Source organism: Mus musculus, chromosome 2 (genome assembly GCF_000001635.26).
Source record: "Mus musculus strain C57BL/6J chromosome 2, GRCm38.p6 C57BL/6J".
NCBI lineage: Eukaryota > Metazoa > Chordata > Mammalia > Rodentia > Muridae > Mus > Mus musculus.
Window position 1 is genome coordinate 20,230,811 of NC_000068.7, and position 15,802 is coordinate 20,246,612.

General features: G+C 41.8%; 1 protein-coding gene and 1 pseudogene across 8 annotated transcripts in view; one reads left to right on the forward strand and one right to left on the reverse strand.

Moving 5' to 3' along the window:
• Positions 1-15,802, forward strand: part of Etl4 (enhancer trap locus 4) — a 900,329-nt gene that overhangs the window by 320,604 nt on the left and 563,923 nt on the right. The gene's annotated exons all lie outside the window — the stretch shown is intronic.
• On the reverse strand, positions 4,095-5,253 carry Gm13328 (predicted gene 13328; annotated as a pseudogene).

Consider the following 15,802-nt stretch of genomic DNA (forward strand, 5'->3'; position numbering starts at 1 on the left):
CTACCACATATGGATCCGCCCTTCGCTGAGCCAAGTTAGGTTTCTTTGCATATAAAACAGAAGTAATAGTTTCTCCCCTATGCTGGCATCGTACATATCAAACAGTGAATGCAAAACACTGAGAGTATTATCTGGTGCCAAATTAGTGCATAGTCAATGTCATGCAGTATTTTCTTATTGATGATGAGCTTAGCCTGATAGTTATGCTAGAGCTTGATTGCAACATTTCATAGCTTGGGCATCCATCAGCATAGAACCAGTGTCATTTCCAGGAAAATTTGATCTTTTCCCAACAACTCCTGAATGATAACCATCTTGTTATGTCTAAAATCTCCTCCTCCTGTGACGCCAACTCTCCTGATATAAATATGTATTTATCCAAAGTCCAGCTGAAGGTGCATTTACAAGGTGAGATTTCAACGCTAGTAGTGTCACCCACTGACCAAGACAACAGTCTGAACTTAAGCAACTGCAGTTTGCATATTTGAAGCCATCTGAAGTTCTCTTGTTTTGGTAACTCAATAGTTAGTAAGTTAAAGCAGATGCATGTGGAAGGCAGGGAAACCCTCAGCTCTGGCCAGCGATTCCAGACTGTCAATGCTAATCAGGGAGACCACCAGTTCATCTTCCATGTCTCTCCCGGCCATCGTGTGGCATTAAATTCTACCCCTTTGTGGGGCCAGCATTTGCAATTTCTCTAATCTTAAGAAAATGAAATATAGAGTGGGATCAATTTCCATCCTTCCATTTTCCCACCGGGAGAGCTATGAAAGACAAACACTAGAGGGATAAAGGGGTCAAAGGTGGCATTTGAGGAGAGCATCCATCAGATGGTGGGTTAGGGAACAGTATAATTACTTCCAGATTTTATCATGTATTTGGCTCTTTGCTAATGGACACCTTAGCCATAATCCTCTTAGCCATTACTCCTTTTGTTAGGCCAAGTTATTAAGAAAAGTTTTTAATCACAGAACTCTGAGAGGTAAGGGGATGTCCTGCTTTCCCAGGAGCAGCTGAAAGGACAAAGATAATCAGAGGACATGTGAGAGTCTTGGAGTCTTTAGATTAAATATAGTGTCTGGTGACTGAGGAGGAAACACAGGGAGAGGGAACAGCTTGCTACAGGGAGAGGAAAATGATGAGCCTCCTTGATCCCCAAGAGGAGACATGGTGAATTACTGTGGAAATATTTTTGCAAGCCCCTAGGCAAAAGCACAGACTCAGGGAAGACATATAACTCTCCAAAACCTTTTGCTGGGTGAATCCATAAGGGAGCCACAACTTATGAACTCTCTCTAATTGGTCTCTGTTAGTCTTCCTTCCTAATACTGAATGTAAAAAGGAAAACCTGGGTTTAAGAAAGCAAGTAATATTTTATGCCTCTGTGTTCTTACATTTTTGGCAGATTGTACACCAAATGTGTGTGTGTGTGTGTGTGTGTGTGTGTGTGTGTGTGTGTGTGTGTGTATGTCAGGGTAGTGGGGTAGATGTGTTTATGTATATGGGGATTAAGGGTGTAGAGGTGTGAGGAGGTGGGGGGACCTATGTGTAAATGGGGAATTATTGGAGTAAAGGGTGGGTGAGTGTGTGTATGTGTGTGTGTGTGTGTGTGTGTGTGTGTGTGTGTGTGTGTGTGTTTAGTTCAAATCTGTCTTCTCTCTTGTCACTCCTTAAATTAATTCTGCTCCTTTCTGTTTTTATGTACATCATACTCCTATTGAATAATCTGATTTTTTGTTGTTGTTGTTCAGCTGGTTGGTTTTTTGGTTTTCTGCGGTGCTCAGGATGAACCGAGGGCTTTTGCACTCTAAGCAAGTGCTTGACCATTGAGTTTCACCCCAGCTCCCCAACGTTGTACTTTTCTCACCTAAGTCTCTGCCATCACTATCTTATTTATATACTAAATGATATATTTAATTTGCAACCCCACAAAACAAACCAATATACCTTCATCAGAAAGTGCTTTGTTGTGATTTCTTCAGGGTCTAACGCTGTCTCATGCATGAAAGATGCTAAATACTTAATGATTAAATAAAATAGCTTACTAAACTTGTTGCTTTGATTTGTATATATAGTGTACCCATCCCCAGTAAAGAGCCATGAAGGGTAAACTCCAGGGTGGTGGCAATAAAAGATGGCTAATATGCCTTGAAGCTAAGTGGAGCTAAGTGGGACAAAGTCATGACTATCCCTATGAAGAGGCCATTGCTGAGCTCTTAGAGTGAGCTTTTAGAGTTCCTAGAGAGTAAATAGATCGCTACAGAAGATCAATGCTGGCCCCTCCATGGTCTCTTGTTTCCTGTTGTGTATATGGACTTCTCTTGCATGCTCTTCTCCCATATGAAGCAGAATTGTAAACTAGAAATCAGATAGGGCTACCTGAGCTAAAGGGACCTATATTCCTTATAAAGTACCACACTTTGGATATCTTGTTATGGCATCACAAAAATGGAGTAAAATAGTCTGTGTGGGTTATGACAAGGAATTTGTTCCAGGACATGCAATTTATAACAAAATCCATGGAACAGCAAGTCCTTTATATACAATAGCATAGTATGTGTTCTCTTTTGTACTCTAACTCATCTACTGGTTGCTTTTAATAACTTTTGCCATGTAAATGCCATGTACTGTATTGTAAGGGGAAAATGAAGGGCAAGTCTGACATGCTTAGTACAGACTCTATCATGGACTGATTGCACAGCACACATTAGCAACAATGCAGTTTTTAATCTATGGTGGATGATATCTACAGCATTCTGCCCACAATGTATCTGATCATGTCTATTTACAGTGGCTAAATCTTGTTAATACGGAGCCTGAGGAAGAAAATATTTGCAATTAACCTGACATAAAGAGGGCAGAAAGGATGCTGTGAGTGCACAGATGAGAGAGTTCTTAGCTCCCTGAAGTGGAATGAAGGGAATCTTCCTGGACTATAAGTATAAATAAGGGATACATAGTGGAGCGAGTCCTGCCTATTCATAAGCACTAGGTCAAAGGCCATGGGCAAACTGAGAACCTGTGAGATGTCTAAGAGATCCCAAGTCAAGGAGCTGTAAAGCAGACATGGAGGTACATGACAGGGAGGTAAGCTGCCATGGGCTTGGACTGATGTACCAAAAGTTGGAGCATATGTATGCTTATGTGCACATGTATGCTTATGTGCACATGTATGCTATGTGCTTATTTCCTGGTGAAGGAGAATGTCACAACCACTCAGGGTTGTAGTCAAATCTGATGAATGGGTGAGAATGATGCAGAGCAGAGTTGTTGAGAGTAAAGGTAGACTAATAGAAAGAGATGAAAACTGCAGACTCCAGAGGCAGAGCTGAAGGTAAGGCTGCTCTCTTCTTTAAAATCATGGGTTTTATCTCCTTGCTTGCTTTTTGTATGATAGAGAGTTTTCATATTTTTATATCACTGAGGCAGACTCTTTCAATTACTCTGAGTATTCTAGGAAACAAACTGCAAAATTAGAATCATAAAAAAACAAACCCCTATGGCTAAATGTTAGTAATAGAGTCTATTTGGGCTGATGTTCAGGCACAACTTCAGGTGTAGAAAACTAAGGGACCCACATCCTCAACTACAAAACAAAAACAAAACATGAACTGGAAGTGGCGTTTGCTATAAATCTCACAGTACACCCCCAGGGACATGGGGACATAGTTCCTTCAGCAAGGCTGCCCCTCCTCATAAGCTCTCCAGGTAGTGCCACCAACTGGGAACCAAGTGTTCAATTATCTGGGCCTATGGGGGACATTTTCATTCAGACTACAACATTAGTTACAACATTTCAACTAGAAAGAGGAACAGGCATGTGAGGGCTGCAGGAGGTAATGTTGCTTTATAACTAAAAGCCAAGAAAAACTTTAGATATGTTTTAATGGATAAAAATGGCCTTGGTAATCATCTATGACTTACTGATTTCAATTTGTATTGAACTTCTCTTTAAAACACAAAGAACCTAGGGAGAAAATGTTGGTCAACTGGGGATAATTGCCCTATGTGTAGTAGTAGCAAAGTAAAATTGTATCAAGTGAAAACAAAAAGTTCTCTTTTTAAATCTGTATTCTTTTTTTTTTTTTTTTTTTACAAATCTATAATTATTTATTTGAAAACAAAGAAGGTTGGACTTTTTTAAAAAATAAAAAGGCAACACATCCAGGCGAGGGTGGCCTGTCCTCCGGGGGCTGTCAGCACAAGCACTGGCTGGGCTGGCCTTCCGGGAGGCTTAGGTGGCAGGCCTCTTTAAATTAAACCACACAGAGCGCTTCAGTCCCTGCATGGCCTTCACGTCCTGCCAGTCCAGCTTGGTATCAGGAACCTCAGGTTCCGGCTCCGGCTCCTTACTCAAGGCCCCATGTGGGGAGGCCACCACGATAGGCAGAGGCCCACATTCCTCCCGGAATTCCACCACGTGGAGACCCTTCTTATCCGCCAGATGTTGGTGGGTTTCCTGGCGGGCAAGCCCATGGAAGAGGCCCCGGGTGAGGTTGAGCATGTTCATGGACCCGGTGACCCTCGCATACATGTCCTTGATGCCGATGAGGCGGCAGATGTTGATAATGGCCCTGTGGCAGCGGAGGCCGTAACCTCTGGGTTGTTTCTTCATCCGGATCTGTGTCCTTTTGAATCTTAGGGAAATGTCATGGAATATTGTATGTCCTTCGTATGTGTTCTATGTAATGCAAATAATGAATCTCTCGGTTCTTTGCCTTTCTGAAAGCGCCTGCCCGGTCAGCGGCTTTCCCAATAGCAAAACCTGCAGCTCCATTTCCATTCCCAACAGCAACCAGGACTCGGACCGACTTCTTTCTTCCCTCTTTTGCTGTCATATTGAAGACATTTCTTACATCAAGAATCCTGGTATCAAAGTCTTCATATGTTTCTCCATTGGGTCCCGGGTCTGGGGGGCCAATACTGACACCCCCCCCCACGTGTTCCCACTCCAGCCGCGCTCCCGTTTAACTTTGATCTTCCTCTTCCGGTCCCACTCCTCTCGCTGCTCGACCATGGTGGCCTCCACCTTCTGCTGCTCCTCTTTGCTTCTCTGGCCGATGTTCTGGACGACCCCACTTTTTATCAGAGGAACATTCAAACCGGGCCACAGGAAGCCAGAGCGCCTTTCACCAATAATCTGGCCCCTGTTCAAATCCTTCCTCTTCTTTTTCTTTGTTCTTTTGCCTCTGCCTTTTCTTGCTCCAGCTCCAGTCTCTGCTAAGGCGCCTTTCCAGAGCTCTTCTGCAGTCACTGCAATGAAACAGGTTTGCTGTCTTAAATTCTGCATTTTAAAAGCAATGATCTACAGTCTCCAGTTGGGGCATCTTCTGGATATATGCCCAGGAGAGGTATTGCTGGATCCTCCGGTAGTACTATGTCCAATTTTCTGAGGAACCGCCAGACTGATTTCCAGAGTGGTTGTACAAGCCTGCAATCCCACCAACAATGGGGGAGTGTTCCTCTTTCTCCACATCCACGCCAGCATCTGCTGTCACCTGAATTTTTGATCTTAGCCATTCTGACTGGTGTGAGGTGGAATCTCAGGGTTGTTTTGATTTGCATTTCCCTGATGATTAAGGATGTTGAACATTTTTTCAGGTGCTTCTCTGCCATTCGGTATTCCTCAGGTGAGAATTCTTTGTTCAGTTCTGAGCCCCATTTTTTAATGGGGTTATTCGTTAAATCTGTATTCTTAACCTTTAAAAATATAATAGAGCTTTTTTTGCCAATATCTATTTATCAGAGAGTACATATCATGAATGTCCTTTTATGTCTGGGTTACCTCACGCCGGAAAATATTTTCTATCTATTCGAGACCCCCCCCCCACACACATATGTAGCAGAGGGCTGCCATGTCTGGCCTCAGTGGGAAAGGATATGCCCAATTCTGTAGAGATTTGATGCACAGGGTTGGGGATATGGAGGAGGGGCTGCCCTCCCACAGTTGAAGGGGAGAGGGAATGGGGGAAGAACTCTGCAAGGGGAGACTGGGAGGGGGCAGCACTTAAATAAGTAAATATTTTTTAAAAAATATATAGTAGAAGCCAGACATTATGGCATATACCCTTTATCCCAGCTCTGGGACATCAGAAGCAGGAGACTCTCTATGACTTCATGGTCAGCCAAGTTTACATAATGAGTTACCATCCAGCCGTGGCTACATAGGAAGACCTTGCCCCCTAATTTATTAGTTAATTAATTAAAACAAAAACAGTGGCATTTGGCTATAAACTCTCACAGTCCACCCCCAGGGACATGGGGACATAATTCCTTCAGCAAGGCTGCCCCTCCTCATAAGCTCCCCAGGTAGTGCCACCAACTTTTCTTCCAACAAAAGATTATTTAAATGGAGACTATACAGTATATATAACAGTATATATAGGGATATAACTCATTAAAATCGGGAGTATGCTGGGGTTGGTGTCTCAGAACCCTATTCTCTGTACATTTGCCTACACAGAAGCTTCTCATAGGAGTGTGTGGGATGTAAAGTATTTTGAACCCACCCTTCATCCCACCATAGAACATAATTTTGAAAAGACTGCCTCTAACCATCATGTCGAAGTTCTCCAATGTTACTGATCCCCAAATCTATAGTAGCCTCAGCCATAGTTTTTCTAGACAGAATGAGAACAGAAAGAAGACAAGTGCCACATTTGTTTACTACAGCTCCTTTGACCACAAACCAGAAGACCAAGACGAGACATAGGCTAGGTGGAAGGTAGGCTGAGCGGTAGGTAGGCGGGGCGAGAGGTGCCCTGGGTGGGTTAGAAAGCGGGTCAAATATATGTTTAACAGGACTTTAAAAGAGCAGCTCAATCTTTACCCGTTTTGAAACAACGTTTTTGTGTTGGAAAGTGTGAGAATAAAACAGAAAGACTGACTGACTTACTTGCACGGGTGAGAGATTGAGACATGCAGACTTCCTGTCCGCGGCACCATGGCAAGGCTGGAGCGCTGCTGGATCTCCATTTCCCACTGCCTTTCCTCCCTCATGATTTGACAGACTGCCCCTTTCTAAGAACTCCCCTCTACGAGACACTTTAGGATGGACACCTCAAATCTAAAAATCGGAAAAAAAATTATAATGTTCTAAAACGCCAGGGTTTTTGAACACTGACCTAAAAACAAAGAAAATTCTCCACTTGATCTCATGTGAGAGGCTACAGTTGTATAGCAGTTTCTATTAAAGCTTTCAGGCTTGTTAGGACACAAACCGGACTTTGGGGGGAAGCCTTCATATCCAGGGCAGAAGCATTCCATCCTGAAGGGAGGCTCAGCAAGTAAACCACATGAACTATGGCCCTCCTTCCCTAAGTATGTGCAAGCTGTAAGGCCTGGGACACTACTCACTCTGAGTAGTTGAGCTACCCAGAAGAGTCTTAGAGTAGCCAAGAAGCTTGAAAGGAGCAGAAGCCAATTGAGCATCCTGGAAGAGGCTTCAATACCTGAGATGTGAAGTAGAAATTTAAGGGTTCTTTGGAGAGTTGGTTATGTTGGATGGTGTTTTACTGGGTCAAACGTGGGGGAGTGGTTTCCTAGAGTGGACACAGTTGAAAGACTAAGGCAAACTCGTGAAGGAACTTTTCATAAAGCAGGCACAGGAGAGAGGATGTTCTGCTAAAGCAAGCATGGGAAAGAACACATGATGTGGGTTTCTTTGCTAACAATACCCATGTATTGGCTTTTCTTCCATTGCATAGTTGAGCTGCATTTGTCAGAACTCCATAGAGAGAAACACACTGAAAAACTTCTGGTGGCATGCTGCAGTTTCTTGCTGCTTCCGTGGACTCAGACTGATTGACAGAGTGATGTCAACTGAGACAGACACACATGCTGAGGCAAGACGTGTGATGAGACAAGACCAATAAAAGACACATGACGGTTAGAGAGATATAAATAGGATTCAGTGGACAGTGATGGTGGTTAAGCTTGGCTTGCTTTTAGAACTAACTGTACAACACTTGTTGGTCTCATGTCTTCACTAAGAGAGGCAAAGAGAAAAACTTTTCCTGGTGTTCCTATTGGTCCCTCCTACTGTCTTATGCCAAGGTCTCTATTAGGTAGTGACACTGCTACAGATTCCTGTTTGCTCTCCCAACTCTGCCGAACTGGACTGCTGGTATATCCGTGAAATGTTTGAATGGATCTAGCTGCCACTGCTGACCTGCAAACTGAACTGCCGATTTCAAGACAACACAGATGGGAATTGCTCCAAAGAACCTTTCTAAACAGGTCCCAGCTTCTGTGAACTGTCACTCATGCTCGGGCACATTTGTGTGACACAGCTGTCCTTGAGTTATTTGGGCTCCTTGAAGTCATCTACCCCTCATATTCTTAATTCATTTAAATAACATCAATAAAATTCATTGGTTCATGACATGGTTCAGGTATTTGGTGATTCCTTACTTTGGTCTGTTGTCAGTTCCCTGTCTGGGATGAATAGACATTTGTTTCCATCTTTTCCCAGGAAAAGTGTCAAACAGGCAAAATATGTATACACTCCTAACAGTATTGTCTACAATTTATTCTCAGGCTCCATGTATAAGATGTGTGTTTAACATGATGACGTTCATGTTTACACTTTAATTCCTACCCTGAAATAATACTCTGTGTATACAGAAAAGTATTTGAAGTTGTATATAGCAACCTCCAAGAGAGAAGTCTGGGTGAGCTGTCCAAGCTATTCAGCCTCCAGAGACCTGACAGGGGGATCTATCCCAACAACTCTATAGAAGAGCTCTACTCCGAAAGAGAAATGGACACATAAGGCTGTCTTAGGGTTTTTATTGCTGTAAAGAAACATCAAACCCATGGAATGGAATCTCTTACAAAGAAAGGCATCTAGTTCAGGCTGTCTTACAGCTTCAGAGTGGTATGCAGGCAGACATGTGCTGGAGAAAGAGCTTTGAGTTCTATACCTTAATCCAAATACAGCAGAAGACTGTGTGCCACACTGAGCATAGCTTAAACATATGAGACCTCAAAGCTCCACACAGTGACATACTTCCTCCAGCAAGGCCACAGCTACTCAAAGCCACACTTCCTAATAGTACCACTCCCTATGGCCCACACATTCAAACACACATCTATGGGGGCCATTCCTATTCAAACCAACACAGAGGCAAACTATGAATTTCCATTTCCTATAGAAGACCTACAGCATCAGAATGCTAAATATTTCCATATAGTTAGGGATACCAGACCAGCACAGTGTGAAAGAACAGGACCCTCCCCTGGGCACTTAGCTGAGACATTTATGGCAAGATACAGATTGACAAGAAAAAGGAACATACATACGGTCTTTGTGTAATTCAAGTTTTACATGACATCGGAGCCTTCAGTAATGAAGACTCAAGAAACAAACTTCTTTTTCTATGCTAAGTTTAATAAGGATGGACAGAAGCATGTCTGGACAAATATGGGCACCATAATCTATTGGGAATAAACTGAGGGACTTTGGGGATTTGCATCCCTCATGGCATCTATGACACTCTGGCTGTCTCTTCCCTCTGAGTAGGCGCAGGACAGTTCTGAAATGAAGGTTTCAAGACTAAAAAGTCAGAAAATGTTCTCACAGCCAGATTCAGGGAGAAGGAAGATGAGGTCACAGGGACCATCCTACCCCTACTATTGTCTCCAATGCCAAGTCTCCTATATGGAGATAACCTACCCTGAACCTCATCAACACCTCTATTCATACACATCTTCCTGGTATGCACTCACTTCTAGTCATAACCCAGAGCATCTTTTCAAGCATCTTCTATATAGCTTAAATCAAGTTGATCTCTCTCCTCACCCCTTCCTCTCATCCCTTCCTTCCTTTCCTTCCTCCCTTTCTTCTTTTATTCCCCCCCCCCTTTCTGTCTCTGTCTCTCAACCCCCTCTCTTATAACATGTTGGCTTTGGTTAAATGAAAGATGTTCTTTCTTTAACGAAGTTGAAGGTCAGTATTTTCACTCCCAGAGTGGAGTCCTGTGTATATAGAGAAGAAGTGAACTGAACACAGTATTTCTGTCTCTTCTGAATTTATCACACTTTGTTGCCGAATGATTCCCTAGACTACCAGAAGGTGACAAGAACTATTACTTCACTGAAGAAATTTAAAGAAATATTTATGAATGTTCCAGAAACCTAATCCAGTTTGACTCATCCTGATTCATTAAGGCTTAATTCCCCATATAAGTTCAAAATAATAAAACGGAAAAATTCAAACAGATAAACATGATTAAAAGTACATCTTTTCTCTCATGAAATTGTACACTTCATTCTTACATCTTTAGTTTTTAGTGGCAAAACAAGAGTTGACAATCCTGGCTTTAAGCAAATATATCTAAAGGCAAATAATTTAAAACTTACTGTACTTACAATCAGCATCTTGATATTCCTCAGAAATCAAAATCAATAGCAGAGGAAATTACAATGTGCTGAACATGTTCAAGTCATTTTTTATGCATTATAAATTGAAAGATATGTACAAAGTCCCACGAGAATTTGTATTGGAAACCATTCTGTGAACTCCATAAAACACTTCAAAGGTACAAATTTTTATGGGTCACTAAGGACTTCTATAGAGCCCCATAAAAGTTCAATTTCCATAAAATATCATGTTAATACATTTCCAGTTTATTTATCTTTGTGATTTTCCTCTAGCTATAACCCAGCAATCATAGAGCCTTGTACTGTTTTTGTTACTGTCGTAGGGTTATCCAAATGCAGGTCTGTGGATTTGTGGTATTTCATTTGCCCCCTTGAGTACCCTGCCATCCAAAAATAATATTTGAAATGGCACTAAGTCACAGGCTGGTGAAGCTTTCAGCCAACATGTCCATTTGTTGGAAGCAGATCAAACTAGACTTTCAACTATTTCTAAATAAAAAGAATGCACAACTTCTGTAATTTCAGGCAGATTGCTCAACAGTTACTGTATGGATTGGTGTCTCTGTTTCTCTCCCTGAGTTTGCTGTGATGTCATTAGCCTAAATTAGAACTATAGAAGCCTACTTCTTCCTATCATGCAAAGCAATAGTAGGCTTGGTCAACCAGAGGAAACAGGATACAGGGTTTCATGGTGCTTGTTCATATGCAACTTTGTGTTTTGGATGTCTTGGGTTCTGACCAGGGTACCAATCTACAACTAGTTGTGGAAGGGACTGAAGATCACACTTGGGCTTACTTCCTGGACTGTAAGTAACAGGAAATGGTCTATACATAGAAATAATGGTATGGGAAGCTTGTGTTACTATCTCAAGGTGATTGTGCCTGCTGTGATGACAGTGGTGGAAGGCAAGATCAAAGACTGCAGCAGTGAGTGGGCTTTCTAAACAATGCTCTCATACACATCTCTAGTACAGGGTGGGTGCTGCCTTCACTGTGACCTAGAGTCATGTAAGATACAATTTCTAGTGATTGAAGCTAAAGGTGCCAGGAGGAAAGCACCCTGCTGTGTCCATAGGGTCTCTAAAGAGTTTGCTGACCTTATATCTTTTTAAAAGGCTCATTTGTTTTCAGCAATGAAGGGTAACAGTCCCCTATACTCAACACTGATGTCCTATCTATGACTGAGTCCATGACTGTCAGCAGTAGGCAGACAGACATGGCACTGCAGCAGTAGTCGGGATCTTACATCTGATGCACAAGCAGGAGACAAAAGAGGGAGCTGACTGGGAATAGTGTGGACTTGGGAAACATCAAATCTGACTCCCATTAACACACATGCTCTAACATGGCCACACCTAATTCTTCCCAAACATTTCCATCAACTGGAGGCCAAGTATTTAAATACATGAGTCTAAAGGACCCATCCTCATTCCAACCACCAGCTACCACAGCATGTTTTGGCAGGGGGTTGGTTGATAGTGGAGCTCTAGAGGAGGCAGCAGTGACCTAAGAAGCTACCTGGGTATTTGACCTGTGTCATCTCACTGAGCCTGAACCTGTTTGCCACTGGGATCTGCATATTGTCACTGCTTACCGACATCCAGGAAAGCTCACAAACACACCCCCTGAGAAATCTAAAGAGCACACGCTATGATATTGATTGTGGAATTCAGGTGAATCTCATGAAGGGCCTGTGGAGTTGGAGGAACCCCTTGGAGAAGAACACGAGGGGAAAGCAAGGGTCCATCACAAGCCTCCCATCAAACCTGCTAGAGGGAGCTGATGTTTATAGAAGACCCCTTGAGTCTGTACCAGCTCTGCATTTTAGAGGGGAGCTATTGCTTGGCTCTGACTGTCCTGAGCTTCCAGCAGACACCCTTGCTCTCCTCCTCTGCAGTGTCCACTACTTTCACTCCACACAAGGCAAGCATTTGAAGCAAGGGGATAAAAAGATGCTCTGATAATTTCTGGCATGAAGCTCAGGATGTCTCGGTATTATGAAGCCTTAAAAAACAAAATCCAGTTTGCCCTTTTATCATATTCATGAAAGGACTATTGATACCTACTAAAATTAAGAATTGCATGGGATTGTATGATAGATGTGAGCTCTATGGCCTCAGAAATGTATCCAACAGGGATGGCAAGCACCTTCCAAACAGTTAGAAAAGCAAGCAAGAGCTTCAGAAATATGCTTTCCATCAACCCAAAGACAGAGAGGGAAAATAATTTCTCACAGGATAATTACGTCTCATGTGAGAAAGCAGAGGGAATTCTCTGTAGAGTAACAAATGAGGATTTCCCGAAGCATCACCATGGTAGCCAGCCAGAAATATTCCGGGGACGCTTGATGGTGAATAGGGCGGGGGCTTTATTGGAGGCAGAAATTCCTTTAGAGATGCCCCCATTGTTTTCACTTTCATTTACCATGATTACAAAAATAAATGGCCAAGGCGACCTATGGGAAATGTATAGCTATGTTTCTATATGCAATACCTATTATGAGGGAGAATAATTTTAAGTATTTCCAGATATGCAAGTACATGACTATAAAATTCAGTTACACAAGAGAATCAGCTGAAATATGTTAACATCACTAGGGTACTTTGGAAAAGTTGCTGGTTATAAATTTAACATTTAAAACATAATCATTATTTTTACAGAGCAGTCAGTCATACGTGGAGAAATGAAAATATACCACTTATACAGCAAGGAATATTTACAGTAAACAAAAGAAACACAGACCTATGTGAAGGGACCGTTACCAACTCTGTTGCGAGCTGTTCAAGATAAGTCAGGTACAGGAAAAACACTTTCTACTTAGGACAAGTCATTCCTGCAATGCTGATTCACTAGTATCACTACCCAAAAAAGATATACCTCTAAGGCTTTAACCAAATGTGATCTTGATCGGGATATTTCTGGAAGAGTAATGGAAACTATTGACTAGTAAAACATTCTGAAACATATTAGCAATGAAACTAAAATGACAGATCATCAGAATAAAATAGTCTAGAATTTGACCTGAACTTATAATAGAGTTTGTGAAATGTTGTGTATATGTCAAGTGGAGTTTCAAATAGGAGAGGGAAGTAGGGACAGTTGCTGTCCATTTTAACAATAAATATAGGTGAGGTTTTGTTTTTGTTTTGTTTTGTCCCATTGGTAAATCAAAATGAACGCCAAGGCTGGCGATGAATGCAACTCATTCAGCATATGCAAAGTCCTGGGTTCTATCACTGGGCTGCAAACAGCAAAAAAAGCCAAGAATGAAGTTCACATGTATGAATTATTAAATATAAGGTCTGAAGTTTAAGCTCAATAGTATAGCACTTGTCTAGCATATGCAAGGTCTTAAGTTGATCCACAGCATAGTGCACATGTGTACAAACACACACCCACTATAGGTTATCAAAGGAGTGTATGAGATTTTCCTTTATTAGAATCTGAATGGGGAAACCATTTTAAAAGATTATACAGGGGCAGAAAATGTTGGCACGCACCTTTAATTTCAGCATTCAGGAGGAAGATGCAGGAGGATTCTAAATGTGAGTTGTAGTGAGTTGTAGGCCAGCCAGGGATACAGAGTAACACTCTGTTCCAACACAAAGAAAAATAAAGAGGCAGGAGGTGGGGGTGGAGGGGCAAGAAAAGTTGATTACTAGGATCTGTGGGTGGATGAATGGATGGATGGACAGACAGACGGATGGATGGATGGGCTAGAGAGACAGACTGTAGGTAGTAGTGTTTCCTACATAAACATGAAGCTTGTGTTTGAATCCCTAGCACCCATGTAAAATCCAGGTATGGCTATGTGTGCCTGTAACCCTAGCATTGTGGGCAGATAGAACAGGTCTTAGAAGATTCCTGGCCAGCCAATCTAGCCTAAAAGCTGAGATTCAGGTTAACTGACATAATTCCCTACAATAATTGTCCTGAAGGACTACCAAAGCATAATCACCATTGGGAAGGGGTGCGTGTACATGCACTGCATGTGCATGTGTGTGTGTGTAAAATACGTCATCAAATGGCAGGCTCAAAGCAGTCCAAATACCTAATGAGAAACAGTTAAATATGCAGTTATGCTATTACAGAGAAGATACCAAGGAACTGTTTAGCAGTGAGTGGAGTTGATCTACATGGTTGGAAGGACTCTGGGAGGAATGACTCATTTCCTTTTCATATCTTGGCACATGTACAATGTAATTGTGTGTGTGTGTGTGTGTGTGTGTGTGTGTGTGTGTGTGTGTGTGTGTGTGTGCGCGCGCGCGCGCGCGCGCGTGTAATGTGACTGATACAAAGCACAGGACATTATCTTCATTCTTGTTTTGAGTGGCTTCATTGAGGTACAACTCACTTATTGTGCAGCTCATTCATTTCAACTGTTCTTTGGGGATTTAGAGACCCTTGAAGAATTGGGCAACTATCACCACACTTAATATCTGTCTCTCAAAATAAACACACTAACAGTTGCTCGCCATGACAACCCCATCTCCCACCCTACTTTTTTTCTATAAATTATCCTATTCTGGCCATCTCACATGCCTGTAGCATACAACATATGATATTTTACAACTAGCTTCTTTCACTTAACATAATGTTTTCAAGTCCACTAAAAATGTAGTCACTATCAAGATTATTTCTCAATATTGTTGAATAATATCCCATTGATGAAGGTATGCCATAATCTTACTCATTTCATTGATGAAATTTGCATGTTCTACATTTTGACTATCATGACATTGTGAATATTTGTTTGGGTGCCCTGTGCATTTTTGTCTTCCACTTCTCCTAAGCATATACCTGTGAGCAAAATTTCTAGGTCACATGGAATTCTGAGTAGCTGCTGAGGTGTTTTCCAAAGTGACTACAGCATTTCACAGACCTACCACCGTGCCAGAGACTTTAATTTCTCCAGCCCTCACCAACACTGGTTATCATCTGTCCTCATTTCAGCCTATTTGTGAAACATTACTTTATCGTGGGTTTAATTTGCATTTCTGTACGCATGGCGAGCCTCTTTCCATGCGCTTATTGGCTGCCTTTGTATCTTTGGAGATGTATCTCTTTCAATCTTTTGCTCATTTTCATAACTGGGTTATTTATCATTTTAGTATTGAAGGGTAAGAATGTTTTGCATATGTTAGGCACATCTCCCTTCCCAAATATATGATTTTCAAATATTTACTCATTCCGGGAGTTGCATTTTCATTTTTTCAGTGGACTGATTTGCAGCACAAAAGTTTTAATTTTGTTGAAATCCATTTACCTACTTTTTCCTTTGTGCTTTGTATTATATCAAAGAAGGTGGGATCCAAACTGACCAAGGTTTACTTCTCATTGTCTTTGCCTTACTATTATATTAAGTCCAGACCCATATATATGTTATAGGTAAAACATCGTATCTATGATATATATCATA